This window comes from Ursus arctos, unplaced genomic scaffold (genome assembly GCF_023065955.2).
Source record: "Ursus arctos isolate Adak ecotype North America unplaced genomic scaffold, UrsArc2.0 scaffold_11, whole genome shotgun sequence".
Taxonomy (NCBI): Eukaryota; Metazoa; Chordata; class Mammalia; order Carnivora; family Ursidae; genus Ursus; species Ursus arctos.
Genome location: NW_026622775.1, coordinates 18,377,937 through 18,399,335, shown reverse-complemented (window position 1 = coordinate 18,399,335; position 21,399 = coordinate 18,377,937). Strand labels below are relative to the sequence as shown.

The following is a 21,399-nucleotide window of genomic DNA, read 5'->3' as shown; positions in this document are numbered from 1 at the left end:
CCATCCAGCCATTTAGCTAGGATATAACCAAGACATTTTTCTCATGGGATGAAATGTCATATTTTATAGTTAAACTGTAAAAAACTCCATCAGATCTAAGAGCAATGCAAACGAATATGAGGAAAGAGAGGAGAAGAGAGCAAAAGGATTCAGATTTCTTCTTTTCCGAGAGAAGGAGGAGATGGGGTAGAAGGGGAAGCAAGAGGTAGGACTGTCCTTATTCTCTGACAGGGAATGAGTGGGAAAGATAGCAGAGCTAGACTAATAAATGGATGAGCAAATGATAGAAAGAAAAGCCCAGAAAACTACATATAAACTTAAGTACTAAAGAATTATGATACCTCTAATGCCATCTTTTAATAGGAGAGGTTTGATCACAGCAAATGGCTCAACTTAATACAGACAGTCTCAAGCAGTTGGTAATGTGCCAGCTCTAGTTTGGGCTCACATCATTCTCTATGCTACTTGTCTTAAGGAAAGGTCCACAGTATCTATGACTTCAGCCAATGTCCAACTGCCTCCTTATACGGTTGCAAATAACGTGGGTTATTTCAAAGTAGAAAAACTGAAATTCAGGTTCTGGATCCCCGACTTATTAGCTGGGTAAACTTGAGCATTTCATTTATCTTGGCCTTAGTCTCCTCATCTTAAAATTGAGATAATACTATGTGTCTTAGAGCATTTTATGAAGACTAGATGATGCCATCAAAATGATTAGCCCAGAGGGAAGTGTTTGATAAAAAGTTAATCTTGGTTTTAAAGTTGTGAGCACAGACCTAGGAGTTCCTTAGAGCTAGGGAGAGACTTTGAGAAAATGATTTAATAAATCAGAATTCCAGATCCTACAACCAAAAGTCAAAATTATAATTTACTGTTCATCTCTGAAACATATTGAATATATATGAAGTTTTCATGTAGGAAGACCTTCGACATACATACACATATATGTATTTCAAAAGCCTGAAAAATATGGTTTTAAGAATCAATGACCCAATGGCCATCTAAAAATATAATCACTAATGTTCTTTAGAAATTAATAATTATCTTCATATTGTATATGTCTGAGTTTTCATATAGGTGTTCACAGTCTTTAAAATGCAGTAAAAAAATAAATGAAGAATAAAAGATAACTGATGGAAATACCTCATAACTCAACTTTGACATTTTAGCTTAATAGATTTTTTTTCAATTCTAAATTGTCTTTCATCTGTAATTTTATGATTTGGTCTAATTAGAAACCAATATGCCAACCTTGTGTATGCTTGTCTGTGTGTGAGAGAGAGAAAGATACCTTATAAGTGTATTTGTGAGAGAATGTGCATATATGAGTGTGTGTGTTTGTCAAAGTGTATATGACTGTGTGTGCATGTGTGTGTGTTTAAGAACACTGAGAATAAGGGTAATCCATATTGGCACCAATTAAATATGACATCAAAGGTGCATCAGGAACAGTACCATGCACTAGAAATATGCTGGGTATTCCAGAAAGGTACCTCATTATAAGTGGTTAAGTGCATGAATTGAACAAGCCCCTTCTATATTTTAATAGTTATAACAAAATAGCTAATATATGTGCTAGACATAGTTTTAGGTTATATGTGTGTGTGTACATACATACACATACATACACACACACTTTAAAAAGTCCTCAAAAGAGCCCTAAGAGGAAAATACTACTATGTTCCCATTAGAGAACTAGTTAACAAAGGTAAAGAGGTTAGGTAATTACGGAGGGCACATATTGCATGGTGCACTGGGTGTTATACTCAAATAATGAATCATGGAACTTTACATCAAAAACTAGGGATGTACTGTATGGTGACTAACATAATATAATAAAAAATTATTATAAAAAAAAAGAGGTTAGGTAATTTGCCAATGACACAGAGCTAGAAAGTACGTTTCCTCTACTGCCATGCAAATCTGTCTCTCTCATGTGTAAGAATGTATGCTCAACAAACACAATGAATCATATTTGAAAAATATGTCACAACCAAATGTGCATATTATTTCTATCTGGAATCTGAATCACTTACATATGAACTAACTAGCCATATAATCTTGGGTCAGCCAATAAATCTCTCTTTGTCAGAATTTAAGAAAAAATAAAGACTGTTCTATTGATCCCTAGATACAGCTCTAGAAGTCTTTGATCATGTATGCTCTATGAGATCTTGGCCAACTCCATCATTTTAGAAAGAGAAAGAGTTTTCCTATTTTATTTTATTTTATTTTATTTTATTTTATTTTATTTTAAGATGTTATTTATTTATTTGAGAGAGAGACCGAAAGAGAGCATGAGCTAGGGGAGAGGCAGAAGGAGAGGAGGAACTGACTCCCCACTGAGCAAGAAGCCCAGGGCAGGGCCCCATCCCAGGACCCTGGGATCATGACCTGAGCTGAAGGCAGACGCTTACCCAACTGAGCCACCCAGGTACCCCTGAGCTTTCCTATTTTATTAGAAGAAATAAATTTAGTTTAATATTAATGAGTTCAAAACTAAACATTTCTGAATGTATTTATAGTCAACCAATTATAAAAACAGATTTAGAACATTTCATCATTGCATCTGATATCAGCAAAGGTTATTTTTTTGGATACCCCATGTTATTCATTCAATAAGTCAGCTATCCTTTTTCCTAAAATCAGTGTCAGCTTACCAATTAAAAAGTTAAGAACTTCCTATTCCTTTCCTAGGGGGCAGAAATCTGTATATTTCTCTTAATTGTCCAGTATCTCTTTTCTATTCCACGGTTCCTCAGATATCCCTAAAACGTTTTTAGCATGGGTTTTCTCAGTTCTCCCAATAGCCTGGAGTAATGAATTATGTAGAAAAGGAGATATGAACTCCTTAGCACAGGTAGGTGTCTCCTGCAATCCCTTCACTTCTCCTGATACCCTGTGCCATGTTTCTACCTACCAAGAATTTCAGAACTATGGACCCTGTTTGTGATGAGGTTGTCACTAATTCCAGTATTTATTCATTCAATATTTTAGAATCTATCAAAAAACAGGCATATGTTAGTCACTAAAAATACAGAGGAAAATAAGACAGATCACATCCCTTACAGGAAAGAGAGGAGTTTGATAATAGAAATATTGTCGACATCTTGTTCCCAAAAAGTTTATCTTCCACACCATGGATAATTCTTTGGACTGCCTTACATCTTGCCCGTGCCAATTACCACCCTCCTGATGACTCCAGACCCTAACATGTGTGGCTCATTCTTGTATCTGCCACTAACCTAAAAGTCTTACTCCATTACAATGCCTTCTTTGGACTAAGATTTGATAAGAATTGTTTTGAAATGTTATCATATAAAACACAGGAATCAACCATTAAAAGTTTAGAAAAGATATCTGGAAACAAGAATTAAGACTTTATAATTTTTAAAGACTTCTTTCCGTACAAACAAGACCACTTTCATAATACAGACAATGGCTATTAGTAGTTTATTTTAAAATTCCAAGATTTTGAAAGAGTCTACAATAGTGTTCCTAAGCTAAAAAAAAGTTTATGTTGAAAATACATTCCATTCTCTAAAAAGACAAACCGAAAACTAATTGCACAGCTAAACTTTTAGTGCTAACATTACCACTTTGGTGTCGTATGTTTATCTTTAAACAGTTATTTAGACCTGAAATAAAATAATTGCATTTAAATATTCATTTTGCCAAAATAAAATAAAATAATCATTTTGCAAAATTAAAATAAAATAAATAAAATCACATTTTGAATTTCCTCTACAAGTGACTATATTTAAAATAAAAACAAAACAGAATTCCATAATTTAAGTACAGGGGGCATTTTCAAGGTATCTACTGAAAGTTTGAAAATTTACCCTTAAAGATTAAAGAAACATTACACCATGAAGATAAGGCACTTGCATATTTTATGCCTGCCTAACAAATGTTGACCTTTGTGCTAAGATAGTTGGGGCTTCAGTAACATATGTGGTTTCACCTGCTACAATTACAAGGGCAGGTGGTAACTTCGTGGTTGACTTATTCATAACAAAACATCAGCTGCAGCTAATGGTTGAGATATAGGTATTGTCCACTGCCACCACCTCTGTCACCATTTAAAGACCTTCAGAATAATGACTTTCTTGGCTGAGACACCTGATCCCTAGACAGTGAAACCCTGGTAAATGATGATTATATTTAGAAACAAAAACATGACTGAGATTAAGGGGGTTAATGACCAATGAATTTAAAAACAGGCTGTCTTTTGGTAGTTTGATAAAGGTAAAAGTTAAATAAAAAATATGGCTTTAAGTATTGTCACCAAACTTTTTTTTGCTGAAGGAAGAGTCCTTGATATTCAGCCTGCTGAACAGTTAAATAGATATTTAAAAACAAAAAAAAAATTAATATTAACAAACTGTGTAAATAGTGAATTTACAGTGAATTTGCAGTGAATCAAGAATAATATTATATCTTGGGGCTTTATATTTAATTTTTAAGTGAATAAATCAGCATACAACTGCATAATCAATAAGTAATCATTAATTAGCAATATCAATTATCAAATCATTACATACACATAGCTATATCTATAAAACATGGCATTTCACTGATTTAAATTGATATTACAAAGATAATATGTTACAGTCAAGGTTAAGGAATTGACTAAAATATCAAGGTCCATTATGAACTGATTCCCCAATTAATAAATCAGTAATTTCACTGTGGTCAGTAGATCAACCACACTTAAAAACCTATTCTTAAAATTCATAACCTCTCTGCAAGCTAAATAAAGTGGTTCTTAGTGAATAAGGATGAACACATGTCTAAAACATATTTTTTAATTCAAAACCTTTCTACGAACTACATAAAATGGTTCTTAATAAATAAGAAGGAAAAAAATCTATTTTTTTTTCCTTTTGGGAAACTGTAGAGTTTATAGTACACTAACAGTCCAGAAATCCATCCATTTATTTGCAAGTAGATGTATTAAAATTTTAGGAGGAGTATTAAATATCATCAAGTCCATCTTCTCTATTTTGCAGAGAATCAAAATTAAGTCATTGAAATGTCAAGTGATTTACCTAAGAAAAACAATGGTCAGCCTCCTAACTCAAGCATAGTGATTTTTCCAGAGACCTATGTGTAGAAAGAGCCAGAGCCAGAGTGCAAGCTGAAGATCTTAGATCAAAGCCTCTAACTTGTGCATGACGACAATGAGCCTTCAAACAAAATATGCATTTGATATCAATAAGAAAATTACTTTGAAGAAATTAAGACTTGATTGTTTACAAATACTGTTTATCTACATTTTCTTCATTTTTAGGTTTCTTCATATTTACAATAAGGGAAAATAATCTACAATAAGGGAAGCTTTGTTTTATCAATGCCAACTGAAAACTATTAATCATTGAGCAGGAAGGTGGTGGGTATATATTACAAGTAAGGAAACTAGATAAATTCTCTGTAAATATCAATAAAGGTTACTATTTTTTAAATGTCTACAAAGAATTTGAGTCCTTTTCTTAAAAGATCCAGTCATAAATATTCATTTCCAGAAATGACTAAAATCTAAATAGTTGATGAGATAGACACAAAGTACACAAAACTCTAAAACAGTAAAAGATGCATCAAGGCACATAGTACTTGATTAGTTGTTTTTTAGTGGCAAAAATACTTATATTATTGTCTTTTTATTTTTGTGGAACTGACATGCCAAAATTAACTTACTCAAGTATAATTATTACCCAGACCACATAAACTATGACAGAGTATTACCCCAAAAATCATGCTTAGCGTTCACACATATGGCTTCCAAAGACATTGCCATAAAGATTGCATTTCAGCACACCTTTTAACTAACAGTTCTGCCAAAAAAATATTTATTTCAATAACAGTACTGTGTTACTCTGATTTCTTTAATAAATGTGTCTATTACAGAAATTGGTCTTTGAGAATCTCTTCATGTTACCAAAGATCATTATATTGCTCGGATTAGTGCCTTGTAAATGCTGAGATTTTGAGAGCAAGAATTGTCTTGCTCATTTTTCCATTCTTAAAACTTATCCATGCCTAGCATATAACTTTTACCCTAGAGATATTTCTGTTTTAAAAAGCAAACCCAGGTTATTTTTACATTTTTTTATTAGAATCATAATATCAGCAAATTTAATACAGTAAGTATGTTACTAGTATATAAGAGTGCATTGATCAAAGTTGCCTTATATCACAATGATATTTAGAACCAGTCCAAATCCTCTTGATTTCCTAGCTCTTGTTTGCCTCTCATGACACCATGCGTAAATTTTATTTTTTATTTTTTATTTTTTTAAATATTTTATTTATTTATTCGACAGAGATAGAGACAGCCAGAGAGAGAGGGAACACAAGCAGGGGGAGTGGGAGAGGAAGAAGCAGGCTCATAGCAGAGGAGCCTGATGTGGGGCTCGATCCCATAACGCCGGGATCCCGCCCTGAGCCGAAGGCAGACGCTTAACCGCTGCCACCCAGGCGCCCCACCATGTGTAAATTTTATGATATGAAATCTTATTGGATGATAATTCAGGAACTTCATACTCAGAATGATAACTTAAAAGAGCTTCAGACAAACATGTATGTTTTGTTCAGAAAATCACCCACTTGGGAGACTGGAATGTAAGATTTAATCAACGCCCATCGCTACTTCAGAAACAGCTACGCTAAACACCACACATAACGTGAGTCAACCTGAAGGAATAACTAAGCTCATTCAAATGTGCATTATCCTTAATAGGTCGTTATGATGTCACTCAAATAGCACTCTACTAAATGATGCCCTGGTTTAAACTGTGTAGGTGCTACTGAAATTCACCGGGGGAGAAAGTCTAATCTTATACTGAAAACAACTTTTATTCATCAGAGTGAAACAAGATGCTGAGACCTACCGCTTAATTTTCTGTATGCAGGCTCAAGTGAGGACTTGAAGTTGAAAGCAAATTAACCAAGCTGAAATCCCCACTATGATCAGTACAACCAACCCCCCTGGCCTGTCACTTCCTTTGACCCTGAAAAGGAAAACTCCACCTTTCCTGCCTGAGAGGAGACCGTGTGCGGAGTAGCAGTCTGCCCTCAGTGCAGTCAGAGGCTCGGTGCTGGGGGACAGCTTGCTATCACCGCATCAGGGTGGTGTGTAAAAAGGAACATTCTGGGACTTGATATGAAATTTGAGACTCAAACACAATATTCATTAAAGAAAAACATCAGGATAAAACATCAAACCTTGGCTCAAGTAAATAATCAAATTTATATTTTAAATGTTTGGCAATAGTTTCACATGTTCACTCTCCAATTGAAGCCAACTACTACAGGATTCATTTAATTCAATGAGATTGACACATTTTGCATGCTATACAGGCTTCCAATAACAAGGCTTTATTTAGTAAATTTATGTCAAAGCCTATATATACTAAGATTATATAGCAGAAGTTCTAATTAAATTTCAGCAGGAAGTTTGACATTCTATGTTCGTTTTCTTATCAAACTAACCACATAATTGCATTTGATAGGACATACATATACTCGTTTTCAAAATTTCAAGTTGAGAGCTAAATTTAGTCATTAGGAAAGAGAAAATTCAACATGCACTTGTACAATCATTTATGGGTTTAAACTTTTAAGTACTTTCATTTCTTAACAACAATAAAAAGCTGTATTGCCATGAAAGGTTGGTGCCAGGGTTTGCATAGTTCCTTTAATTTTGTTCTTCATTTCTTTCCCTATTTTGGGTGACCGCTGGGAATTCTGCTGCCATGAGTCTGGGCGAAGCGTTTCACTACATCCAGAACACTTCATCATGTTGCAGAGCCAAACTCTATTATGGTTTGCAACTGACTCATATTTTAGTTATGAGAAGGCCCTAGCACAGAACAGTTTACATTTAAAAGTCCTAAATGTCAGGAATGTAATGTTTGGGCTATGTAGGTATGCAAGGTCTAATCATATTCTGTGAACAATGTTTTTAGGTAGTTTCTTATTTATAATGTATAACCGACCTAATTCAAAAGAGTATGTGGTAGCTGTATAAATAGTATACTCTCTCATCCTGATGGTATTTCTGAACTTCTGAAACTGAACTCTTCAAAGAAAAGGGAGAAATCAGACTTTGGAGAAAAGACCTATGATCCCATGCTATGAAAGACGGGCAGGGGCTAGGTGGGACGTATTAAGGAAAACCAACAAAGCCACCACCACCGTACATGTAAGTGAACCAGAAACTCTAGAGGACACAGGTCTGTTGCAGGCTCAAACTCTACTGAAGTTTCAGAGATGATCAGAAAGTAAATCCGTGTATTTAGGTACAGTGTTTTTTTTTTTTTTTAGAATAACAAAAAAACTGGAAAATTATTGCATTTTACTAGAAGATGAGAACTAACATGCTAATATATACTAAATACTAGTTTACTATATTGTTTACAGAAAACAATTTAATAAAACAAACATGATATAATGATAATATTTGAGGAAATGACACTTAATTTGGGAATTATGCTACTCCTCTTTTTGGAATTTTAGGCTAGCAAATATTTTGTCATTTTAAACTTTATACCTTAACTTTAAATTACGTGTATATTTAGATACCTGTGCATTTATTTCACACAAATTTGTACTGTTTCTATTCCAAATGTTCTGGAAAATGAGGAAAGAAAGAAGTATGCAATTTCAGATTCTTTTTAGTTTAATTTTAAAAGCAAAGTAAAAATAAACATAATGAGTTTTAAAACAAAACATATTTCTCATATAAGCTACATATATGTAACTGTGACCAATTATATTTCTCAAACAAAAGCAATTACATTAATCTCTCATCACTAAAACTCGTCTAGCAGTCAGCAGCATATGTTCCCGGGATTTCAATGCATTTCTAACTAGGAAAGAAATCTGTATAACAGTCAGGCTTGGAGAGTAGCCAGAAATGACAAGAATGGCTAGAAGTGCGGACAAGACATAGTTAACTCCATTCTTGAAACAAAATGCTTTCCATAACTCGCTAAATGTGTGGTGACATAATAGAAAGCTAGTTTTGTTGTGCTTTCAATATTGTTCAAATTAGAACCAAATAAGGATTTCTTTTAAGGCAGAGGCAATCATGTGTAACCACTTCAACTTTTCCTGAAATCAATACTGCATAATTTCAGAATTTTAACAGATTCTTAAGGACGCCCAAAAGTAAATGCAGAATAAAAGATCAAGTTAAAATATGTGTGGTTGGAGATGAAACTTGTGGAAATTTTTATACTAGTCTTCAAAACAAACACCCTGCAAAAACATCCTGTAGTATGCTTTTCAATAGATGTTAATCTGAATGTGGTAGACATATATCAAAAGGAAAGCATAGTATAAAACAAATAAAAGTATTCCACCCTTTTATTTCTTCACTTTTCACTTTTGTTTTTGCCCAATAGATATGGGATTTTATAAAATACATAAGACTTCTATTCACACTGCTGAAAAACAGAGAAGTAGTTTGATTTATATTAAAGTTACAAGTTGTGGCAGCCTGAGTCATTGACTCTGATTCTTCACCCCTATCTATAAGCAACTTCACAGTTCCTCCCACTAAAGGTGGGCTTTCTCTCCCTACCTCTTGACTTTGGACTCATCCACAATGACCAACTCTCTTGCTCTCTTGTACCTGTCATGGTCTCTAGAACAATATGTCCCTGCTAGTCCACTAGTATCAGAAGGAAAACAACAGGCATTGAGTTGACAAGTCTTAGCTGAGAGACTTGTAGAGTCTGAAGCAGAGCCTTCCAGTTGAGCCCAGCCTAGATCAGCTCAACTGTAGCCGACCCGCAGGTGCACAAGAAAGGTGTGTATTCCTGTAGGCCTTCGAGATTTTGTGGCTCGTTATTATGCAACATTATTGTGTCAACAGTTAACAAATACACAAGTCAAAATAATGGATTCATTAATTGAATATTTTACTTAATCTTCACTTGTAAATAACTGATTACTATTTTATTTAAAAGGCAAAAAAGATAAAAGATTATATATACCAATATCTGTGATACACCTTATAATGTGTGATAAGTTTTATTGCTATGAATGTATTAATAAAATTTCTTAACCTGTATAACTTCTCATTCTCACTTCACAAGCCATACCCCTATCTTTTAAAAGGACAATTCAAAACAAGATGTGACCTTCAAGTCTCCCCCCACCCAAACCAGAGATTGGGGGAGGAAAGTAGGACTACTTGATCCAAGAGGAGCAAATTATGACCGGGTTGAGTCAGTCAGAGTGCCTTTCTTAAGAGTAGGAAATTATGAAAAAATGGGAACCTTATAAGAGAATAATGGCAGAACTACAATAAGAGAATGCAGCCACCATGAATATACTCACTCCATCTTTAATGGGTTTCTAGTATACACGCATTAGACTTGGCTACACTCTTTTTTTTAATGGACATTAAAGCGGTCATGCGATGTGAAAAGCATTGGGTGTTATACACAACTAGTGAATCATTAAACACTACATCAAAAACTAATGATGTACTGTATGTTGGCTAATTGAATTTAAATTTTAAAAAACACTCTTTTTTTAAACAGATACTGCAATGTCAAAATAATACCTTTGCTCAATTTCACCTTTGCACATTAGTCTTCACTGTGGAAGAAATTTCTAATATTTGACATAAATGACATAAAGTCTTGACTTACAGCCAATCTATTTTATTTTAGTATCTTAGTATATTTGTTATACTTCCTTACAGATTTTAAACAAATTTCTTTAACTATATATTAAAATCCCATTTTAGAGGGATGCCTGAGTGGCTCAGATGGTTGGGCGTCTGGTTTTGGCTCAGGTCATGATCTTCAGGTCCTGGGATCTTCAGGTCCTTGGATTGAGCCCCACATCTGGCTCCCTGCTCACCAAGGAGCCTGCTTCCCCCTCTCCCTTTGCCTCTCCCCCTGCTCATACTCTCTCTCTCTCTCAAATGAATAAATAAAATCTAAAAAAAAAAAAAAACACACATTTTAGAGTTGTATGGGTTATTTTTTTTACCTCAAAACTATAAAAATTTGAGTTTATTTGAATTAGCATTAGCTCATCAATACAAAAACCAGATAAAGACTCCACAAAATAAAGAGAACTACAGGCCAGTATCCCTAAGAATGTAGATGCAAAAATCCTCAACCAAATCCAACAATACATTAAAAAAATCACTCACCATGATCAAGTGGGATTTACTCCTGGGCTGCAATGGTGATTCAATATTTGCAAATCAGTCAACGTTATAGATCACATCAATAAGAGAAAGGATAAGAACCATATGATCATTTCAATAGACGCAGAAACACACTCAACAGAACAGGTTTAGAGAGCACATACTTCAACATAATACAGGCTATATATGAAAAACCCACAGCTGACATCATCCTTAATGGGGAAAAACTGAGAGCTTTTCCCTTAAAACAGAAATAAGGCAAGGATGTGCACTCTCTTCATTTTAATTCAACATAGTACTGGAAGTCCTAGCCACAACTATCAGACATCAAAAAGAAATAAAAAGGATCCAAGAAGTAAAACTTCCACAATTTGCAGATGATATGATGCTATATATAGAAAACCCGAAAGACTCCACAAGAAAACTGCTAGAACTGATAAATGAATTCATTCAAGTCGCAGGAACAAAATCAAGATACAGAAATCTGTTGCATTTCTATATACCCATAATGAAGCAGCAAAAAGAGAAATTAAGAAAACAATACAATTTACAATTGCACCCAAAATAATAAGATACTTATCAATAAACATAATCAAAGAGGTGAAAGATCTGTACTCTGAAAACTGTAAAACACTGATGAAAGAAATTCAAGATGACACAAAGAAATGGAAAGGCATTCCATACTCATGGATTGCAAGAACAAATATTGTTAAAATGTCTATACTACCCAAAGCAATCTATATATTTAATACAATCCTTACCAAAATGCCAACAGCATTTTTGACAGAACTAGGACAAACAATCCTAAAATTTGTATGAACCACAAAAGACCTAAACAGCCAAGCAATCTTGAAAAAGAAAAGCAAAGCTGGAGGCATCACAATTCTGAACTTCAAGTTATATTACAATGCTATAGTAATCAAAACAGTATGGTACTGGCACAAAAATAGACACATAGATCAATAGAACAGAATAGAAAACTAAGAAATAAATACACAACTATATAGTCAATTATTTTCGACAAAGCTATTAAGAATATCCAATGGGAAAAAGACAGTCTTTTCAACAAATGGTGTTGGGAAAACCGGACAGCAACAGGCAAAAGAAAGAAACTGAACCACTTTCTCACACCATGCACAAAAATAAATTCAAAATAGATTAAAGACTCCTGAAACCATAAAAATCTTAGAAGAGAACATAAGCAGTAACTTCTTTGACATCAGCAGTAGCAACTTTTTTCTAGATAGATTCCCTGAGGCAAGGGAAACAAAAGCAAAAATAAACTACTGGCACATCAAAAAAAAAAAAAAAAAAAAAAAAACACCTCTGCACAATGAAGGAAACAATCAACAAAACTAAAAGGCAACCTACTGAATGGGAGAAGATTTTTACAAATGACATATCCAATAAGGGGTTAGTATCTAAAATATATAAAGAACTTACATATTCAACACCCAAAAATCAACACAATTAAAAAATGTACAGAAGACACGAACAGACATTTCTCCAAAGAAGACATACATATGACCAACAAACACTTGAAAATAATTTCAGCATTACTCACCATCAGGGAAATGCAAATCAAAACTACAGTGAGATATCACCTTGCATCTATCAGAATGGCCGAAATCAGCAACACAAGAAACAACAAGTGTTGGCAAGATGTGGAGAAAAAGGAACCCTTTGTGCACTGTTGGTGGGAAAGCAAACTGGTGTAGTCACTGTGGAAAAGAGTATGAGATCCCTCAAAAAGTTAAAAATAGAAGTACCCTATGATCTGGCAATTACGGTACTGGGTATTTACCCAAAGAATACAAAAACACTATTCAAAGGGATACAAGCACCTCTGCGTTTACAGCAGCATTATTTACAATAGCCAAGATATGGAAGCAGCCCAAGTGTTCATTGATTGATCAATGGATAGATATGTATATCTCACATCTTCTCTATCATATATATATATAGAGAGAGGCATATATCAGATCTTCTCTATCTATATGTATCTTCTCTCTATATATCTTCTCTCTCTCTCTCCATATAAATACACACACACACACACATTCAATGAAATATTACTCAGCTATAAAAAGAATGAAATCTTATCATTTGCAATGACATGGATGGAGCTAGAGAGTATAATCCTAAGCAAAATAAGTCAGTCAGAGCAAGGCATGATTTCACTCAAATGTGGAATTTAAGAAACAAAACAAAAAATCATACAGAAGAGAGAGAGAGAGAAATCAAGAAAAAGACTCTTAATTATAGAGAACAAACTGGTAGTTACAAGAGGGGAGGGTCTGGGAGGATGGATTAAATAGGTGATGGGGATTCAGGAATGCACTTGTCATGATGAGCACTGGGTAATGTTATGTAAGTGTTGAATCACTACATTGTACACCTGAAACCAATATAACACTGTATGTTAACTAATTGGAATTTAAATAAAAACTTTAAAAAATGTGAAATGTAAAAAAAATAAGCCAATATGCTCATTGCAGAAGCATATTTTGTTGTTACATACACACAAATGAAGAGAAAGGTGGTTTTTTTTTTTAAGATTTTATTTATTTATTTGACAGAGAAAGAGAGCACAAGCAGGGAGTGTGGCAGAGGGAGAGGGAGAAGCAGGCTCCCCGCTGAGCAAAGAGCCCAATGTCAGATCATGACCTGAGCTGAAGGCAGACAGTTAACCCAGAAAATGGTGTTTTATAATGCAAAATTAAGAGGAGGGATGAGCCATCAACTATTACAATAATATGCAAACAATGAATCATGGAACACTACATCAAAAACTAATGATGTGGTGACTAACATATCATAATAAAAAATAATAATGAAAATCTAAGAATGATCTCCTGATGACCAAGAAAATAATAACTAATTAACAGAAGGAAAATTTATTAAATTTCAAGAATAAAGAAATAAATGACACATTAAATTTAAAAAATGTTTTAGTACAGAAGGCTGTCTTCTATTTTTCATTGTCAAAGCCAAGTTACCAAAGATTTTTAGCAAAATAGCAATATCAAAAGAAACTCAGTAAACTTTAAAAAATATTCACCTTCAAGAAATCTTTAAATTGCTACAGAAATGTATTCTCCCAATAGAAAACAAAATCATGCAAAATACAAGGAAATGTCTGTATACTTATGCAAGATATAGATAAGACTGAATAGTCATAAAAAAACAAGTCAATTATGAATATGTACTAACTACAACTAACCATCTCCATGAAATATGGTTTGATTATTTTGATACTCCAGTCTCACTCCTCAATTCATGACAATACAACTTGGAGTAGTATCGTATCAAGAGATGTTTTGATTTTATTTTTCGAACCAAAGTATATTCTCTTCATTGGAACCTATATATATATATATATATATATATATATATATATATATATATATATATATATATATAATATATATATGTCAAAAATTAGTTGACCATATAGTTGTGAGTCCATTTCTGGGTTGTCTATTTCTGTTCCATTGATCTATGTGTCTGGTTTTGTACCAGCACCATACTATCTTGATGACTACAGCTTTGAATTTAAATAAAAACTTGAAACATTAAAAAAAGAAAGAAAGAAAAAAGAGGGGCACCTGGGTGGCACAGTTGGCTGCACTTCAGACTCTTGATTTCCCTTTGGGTCAGGGTCCTGGGATGGAGCCTGCACCAGGCCCTGCGCTCAGCATGGAGTCTGCTTGAGATTCTCTCTCCCTCCCTCTCTGCCCTTCCCACTCCTGCAATCTCTCCCCCCCCCCAAATAAATAAATAAATAAATCATTTAAAAAAAAAAGAAAGAAAGAAAGAAAAAAGAAACCAGTCGCATTTTTAAAACACCTGGTAAGTATGCAAAAATTAAACTGAGTAGGGGATTCATGAAATCCTGGTAGTACAGAATTGCAAGCACTTCAGATCTGCCAAAATAAGGAAGGCAAAAGAAATACTGCAGTTCTTTTGTCTAGACTAATAGAATTCTCACAGTCTGCGTATGTTAATAAAAGTTACAGGAAATCTATCCCTTTCCTCTAGTGATTGTATTTATATATTACAGCCTGTGATTATTTGTTCAGTTAATCAGAGAATAGTTTCTAATAAGAGAATAGGCCTCAGTTTTAATAGTCATTATCAACTTTTTTACAAACATTAAAGAGTGATTAAGCATTGTCAACATGTTTTTACTGACAATATTTTTAAATACTCTATGCATTATATTTGAAAAAGGATTAGGCAAATTTTCACATAAAATTTCCCTTAAACTACCACAAACATTTGTACATTACATTGTACAGGCCTGCCTTTTCAGAAGTATTTTCTGAAAAAAAAAAAAAAAACTCAATATGGACTATTGTGACAAAAATGACTGGCTTTTGCAGGTTAACATTGTCACATGATTGTCTTAATAGTGTTCAAAACAGCCAAAGTTTATCTCTTTTAATTTATGTCTTTTTAATAATTAGTTTCACTCACTTAATTTCCCTAAGAATTAAATTCCATAAAAACATGGGAAGTACAAGTTAGAAATTTAGTTCTTTAAAATACATGAAATAAGTTCAAAATTTGAAGAGAAAGATTAAATACATATAACTTCTTTACTAGAAAATATGGACATTCCTTTACGAGTTCTACAATCTATTACTTTCACTTTTCAAAAGTTAGTTTAGCATTTTAATATTTTTTATTCTTTTTAGCATGTTTTTAATCATGTAAATAAAAGAAGATTTGTTCTCAATTTTCAAGAAGTGTATTCTTTGTCAGAACGAAGACACAAGCATTAAGCTTCCAAATAACTGCAAACTCAAAGAAACTGGAATGAGCCTACAACCATTTTTTTATACGTCATTTAATCAAGTTTTTTTGTTGACCATTATGTAGATACATTTCTTTTCACAAGAAGATGCTTTTTTTTGTACAGAATGAACTCTCAATACAAGCAATGAAGTTGCAAATCAAGCAGTTTTCATAAGCGTGTTACAACAGAGGATGTAAGTTTCCTTTCGAAAAACTTAATCTTTCAGTTCAGTTCACTTCCTACATTTAAATTTTTCATAATAGCAATTGAAACAGTAATTTAAGTTACATTATAATGGCGATTTGAGCATGGAATTTTTCTCTTAATTTATTGGGTAGTATTTTGAATGTTGTTAAATTTAGACAACATGATCATATCTATTTGAGAAATTCCATTGTGCATTTTGGTGAGCAAGAATGACAATAAATATTTCTTTAGGGCCTACTATGTACTGTTCTAAGTGGTAGATATATAATAATAAACAAAACCAACCACATTTTTTTTTACCTCAAACACCTTACTTTTAATGACATTCTTGAAGTTATCCTTTATATTGGGATCTTACAATTATAGTTTACTACAGACAATTTAGGTTTTAAAAGACTATATTCCTAAATTCATTCCTCTATATGTTCAGTTTGATAAAATATATGCAACCAGTAGTGGTCTATTAGTGTGGGATAGAGCTGGCATACTTTTTATCTGATAACAGTCATCCTCATTTCTATGAATTTTTTAAAATCATGTTTGGGGTGTCTGGGTGGCTCAGTTAGTTAAGCACCTGACTCTTGATTTTGGCTCAGGTCATGATTTCAGGGTCCTGGGATGGAGCTCAGCTTTGGGCTCCATACTCAGGGTGGAGTCTGCTTGAGGATTCTCTCTCCCTCTCCCTCTGGCCCTCTCCCTGATCTCACATTCCTTCTCTCCCTCTCTCTTTCTCAAATAAATAAGTCTTGGAAGAAAGAAGGAAAGAAAAAGAGGAGAGAAGAAAAGAAAAGAAAAGAAAAGAGAAGAGAAGAGAAGAGAAGAGAAGAGAAGAGAAGAGAAGAGAAGAAAGAAAATTGTGTTTGATATAGGAGTTATCATGTTCTGCAGGTACCAAGAAGCAGTTCTAACCCAGTGTATTCTTGCAATACTCTTTTAGGTTTTCTGCTTGAGGAAACTGTTTATTAAAAGAACCAACAACATATAATTTACACCCCCTTGCCTCCTAGAGAGAATAATTGTGTAAATAAGTGAACAAGGTTTTCTCTACTTTTCATAAGCATTTTTTTAAAACACCTTTTTTTTTTTTTTGCTAAGGTAATATTAAAATCAGCTAATATGTCCTAAGTTTGCTCTGGTTTGTGAGGACTCACCAGTATTTTTTACTCAATTTATTCATGATTTGAGTAATTTTTTATTTTTTCATGTCCAGTGCTCTGGAAAAGCAAGTGACCTCTAAAAACCCAAAATTTAAAACATCAGGGTAGGGAAGAGAAGCATAATCTGGAGTGGAAACAATACATACTTAAATATGTAAAAATATAAGCTTAGTAAAAATGTCATAAATGAATAGTTCTTATACAAATGGGAAACCAATAAAATTTGAAAATTAAATGCATACCCCATAGAATTCAAACTAATACAATAATTGGATAGGAAAGACATTGTTTTGCTGAAAATCAGTTCTCCACAGCAGTGTGAGATTAGGCACGGGTGCTTGTACATTATCTGGATTCTATCTAGTCTTGATGCCGTTTACCCAAACACTTGTCACCTTTTCCAAGCCTCAGCTTCTTCATATATGCAAAATATATAATAGGGCTCCAAAATGCAAAATGAATAAAGTTTTGCATGATGTTGGGCAAATATAATACAATCATAAAAATAGGTTTTGTATAATTGTAGTGCAAGTGACTATAAGTAATTACTCATTAAAATGAAAAGCTTAGACAATTATCACACATTAAAACTTTTTTTATAAAATTTTTTAATCCGTTAAAAGTAGTAATTTAGTAGTTCCTTATAATGCTTTTATGGACGGCATTAAAGTCAAGCAAACATTTTGAGCCAAGTTACAAAAGATAGCTACTGGATAATGAAAACTATTGAACCCAGACCAGAGATCTAAAAGAGCTTACTTCCTCTGAGTGCACGGGTTTTTAACTACACATTTCCAGGCCCAAACATCCGGGAAGCCAACTCATTAGGGCAGCCACGTAGGTTGCCAAGACCTGAGCAGGTACGTAAAGAATGGTCATTCAGTGACCTGAACATGCAGGCAAGGTCCACTGCAACTACAGGTGAAACAGGAAACTCAATAAAATCTTCGAGTTTTTGGTTTTCTCTGTAGTAATGATTACCTCAACAGAGCATATATGTGAACAATAATTCAGCTGCTTTGCTAAATGTGTTAGGCCACTGAATCTTAGACAAAAGAGGTTGCCACGGAAAACATTTTTGCTGTACCTTCAATTTAGAATCACCAAGAAGGAACATAAAATAATGATCAAACTTTCTTTTCATTGGTTTTATGAGTTGCTAAATCTCTAAGGCCCACAGGAAAATTCCTAATGTTGCCACTGAATGTCATGATACTGCCTTTTTCAAGTGATAATCTATTAAAACAACAAGAACAACTCCAAAGTGTTAATTCATTTTGCTCTGAAGCTGCCAAGATGTGTCTGTGAATTTAGGTCCTACATAAAATTACTCGAGATATATAAGGGACAAATGTCAGACTTGACAACTAATCTCATGCTAACAAGCCTGCGTTGTTTTTCTAGGTACTAATATTACAAATAAGTCTGTTCTTTTAATCACTTATTTGCATGCTTCTGGGAATCTATATCTGAATACATAATCATTCCTTGTGTGTCTTCAAGTGATTTCATCTGGGTTTAGCTAGGATTATCTGCCTCTTTCTACTATATATACCCTTATAGTCATTAAGCGGTTCATTCAGCAAATGTTGATAGAATGCCAGCACTGCACGCTTTCTTGGGATAGATGCTCTGGACAAGCAAAGAGAAAATAAAGATCAATCTGGACAGTTCTGTAAATATATTAAAAACCAATGAATTGTACCCTTTATGGTACATGAATTATATCTTGAGAGCTCTTAAAAATAAGTGAAGAGGCCTTTTGAAATCAGTAAATCTAAAGAATAAGAAAGCGATGCTTATTTCATATAACTTATTTGTACTGAAGCCAAGATAGCTCCTTATAAATAGCACCTCCTTTTGTGAGCTTTTCCAAAGACTATTTTCAGTAATCTGTTATGGAATATTGTCAAGCCACAGATTTACACTGATGTTTCATCGTTTTAAAACAGGAGTTTGTCACCAAACTTCTGGAACGCCGCAAGAACTTCAATGATAACCAAATGCGACTAAGGGTTTACATTTTTTCCATTACACTCAGTTTCACTTTTACAAGTAAGGATGAAAGAGAAACGTGGAGAAAACTGAAGCCATCACTCCTCTATATGGCTCAAAAACCATCAAGCGATAAGACAGAAGGGACATCAGAATTTCAGAGCTGGCAAGGAATTTAGAGATCATCTCATCTGGTTTCTGTGAATAAAGAATCTGAAGCCAGAGAGTTAAAATGGTAACCCCAAGTTCAGGGTTTGTAGAGGTCTACAACTAGAACCGAAGTTTTTCCTAACATTTCACCCTTTAACAAACATGCCATTTAACCTAATTTATTTAAAGTAGAAATAATTTAAAACTGAATGGATACAGTCTCCATTATTTTCCAATAGATTTATTATCTTCATCTAGATGCTGTTTCAAGTTAGATATTAAACAAGGGCTGTTTCTTGCCCTCAATTAATTTCTAAAGGAAGGCATGGGTACTATAGTCCTACTGGTGGATTTAAATCCTGAAAATTGTCATTTTCACCTGTATGACATTAGAAAATTATTTAACCTGCATGTATCCCTGTTTCTTCATTAGCAACCTTGACACAATAAAAGTACCTTGCTCCTACAGTAGTTGTGATGATTAAATGAGATAAAGCGCGTAAAGCACATGGAATGCTGGATGGCACACAGCACATGGCACACAGTGCTCATTAACAGAGAGCTGACACTAATACTGGTATTATTGAATTGTATGCTGCTGAAGTGCCTTTGGAAGCAACAGAACACAAATATTCAACACATATACTTACAGATTCTAGTTACAGAAATAAAGCTTCATTTAGTAGAAGGAACTTTTTTTAGGCACGCCATGATATATGTCAAACTTTTTTGTACCTGTAACACTTACTCTCATCTCTACACCTCTTTTTTAGAAAAAAAAAAAGCAAAACAAAAACATGTCTTTGTTAGAGCAATTAAGATAAAATCAAGATAAAAAGGAAAGTATAGGGAAATATTCTTATGTTGATTTGCTTCATATATGTGAAACTACCTTCATGGCAATTCTGATTTACACGATTCATTATTATTTCACTAAAATAAATTTATGTTTTAAGATTTTATTTATTTATTTGAGAGAGAGAAAAAGCAAGTGAGAGAGAAAGAGAGAGAACTTGAGCAGAGGGGTGGGCGGGGCAGAGGACCAGGGAGAAGCAGACACCCCGCTGAGCAGGAACCCAACAGGGGGCTAATTCCGGGAACCTGAGCCTAAAGCAGAGGCTTAACCTACTGAGCCACCCAGGTGCCCCTCACTAAAATAAATTTAAATAATAGATTTAAATCCAATCATCCTTAAGCTTCTACACAAATTGAGTAACACATTTCAAATATAATATTTTTAGGAAGAAAGAAGTTCAATTATTTATACCAGATTATTAGTGGTGATCATTCTTGTTTTGTTCTTTTGTGTATTTTCTAAATTTGTTCCAATAAAAAGCTAACATTTTGTAGAAAGGAAAAAGCAATATATATTATTTTTAAAAAGAAAGGTATTAGGTTTAGAATTTTTTAAGAAACATTCTGACTAGCTAAAGAAATCCATAAGAACATAGATTCCTAGAATGAAAGCACGGATTTTCCACTTGATATATACGAAATGGATCAAGACAACTTGTCTCAACGTCTCTTTCTATGTCTATAGACATTAATATAATGTTGTCTTTCTCATTGGACCACTGTAAGGATACAAGCATATATCAAAACACTTTGAAATCGGTCTACTAGTATTATGTAAATGAGTGTGATTTGCATTCTTGTAAAAATTCCAAACTCAACCTCAATAACACGATTAATCATGAATCATTGTGTCATATATGTAAGATAATGACTGTTTGAGAAGTTCTCTCCCCCTTTTTTAAAGCCAGCCCTCCATTCACTAGTTTGCATAATCTAAGTATTTCAACTCATAAAAGGTCACCTGTCACATAATACCTGTCACACTGTTTCTGGTAGTTCTAAAGATGAAATAAGGGGCACCTGGGTGGCTCAGTCTGTTGAGCGTCTGACTCTTGGTTTTG

At 33.7% G+C, this 21,399-nt stretch overlaps 1 protein-coding gene across 1 annotated transcript in view; it reads right to left on the bottom strand.

The window, feature by feature from the left end:
- The window catches only part of FAT4 (FAT atypical cadherin 4), a 166,279-nt gene that overhangs the window by 92,464 nt on the left and 52,416 nt on the right, over positions 1 to 21,399 (bottom strand). The window lies entirely within an intron of this gene.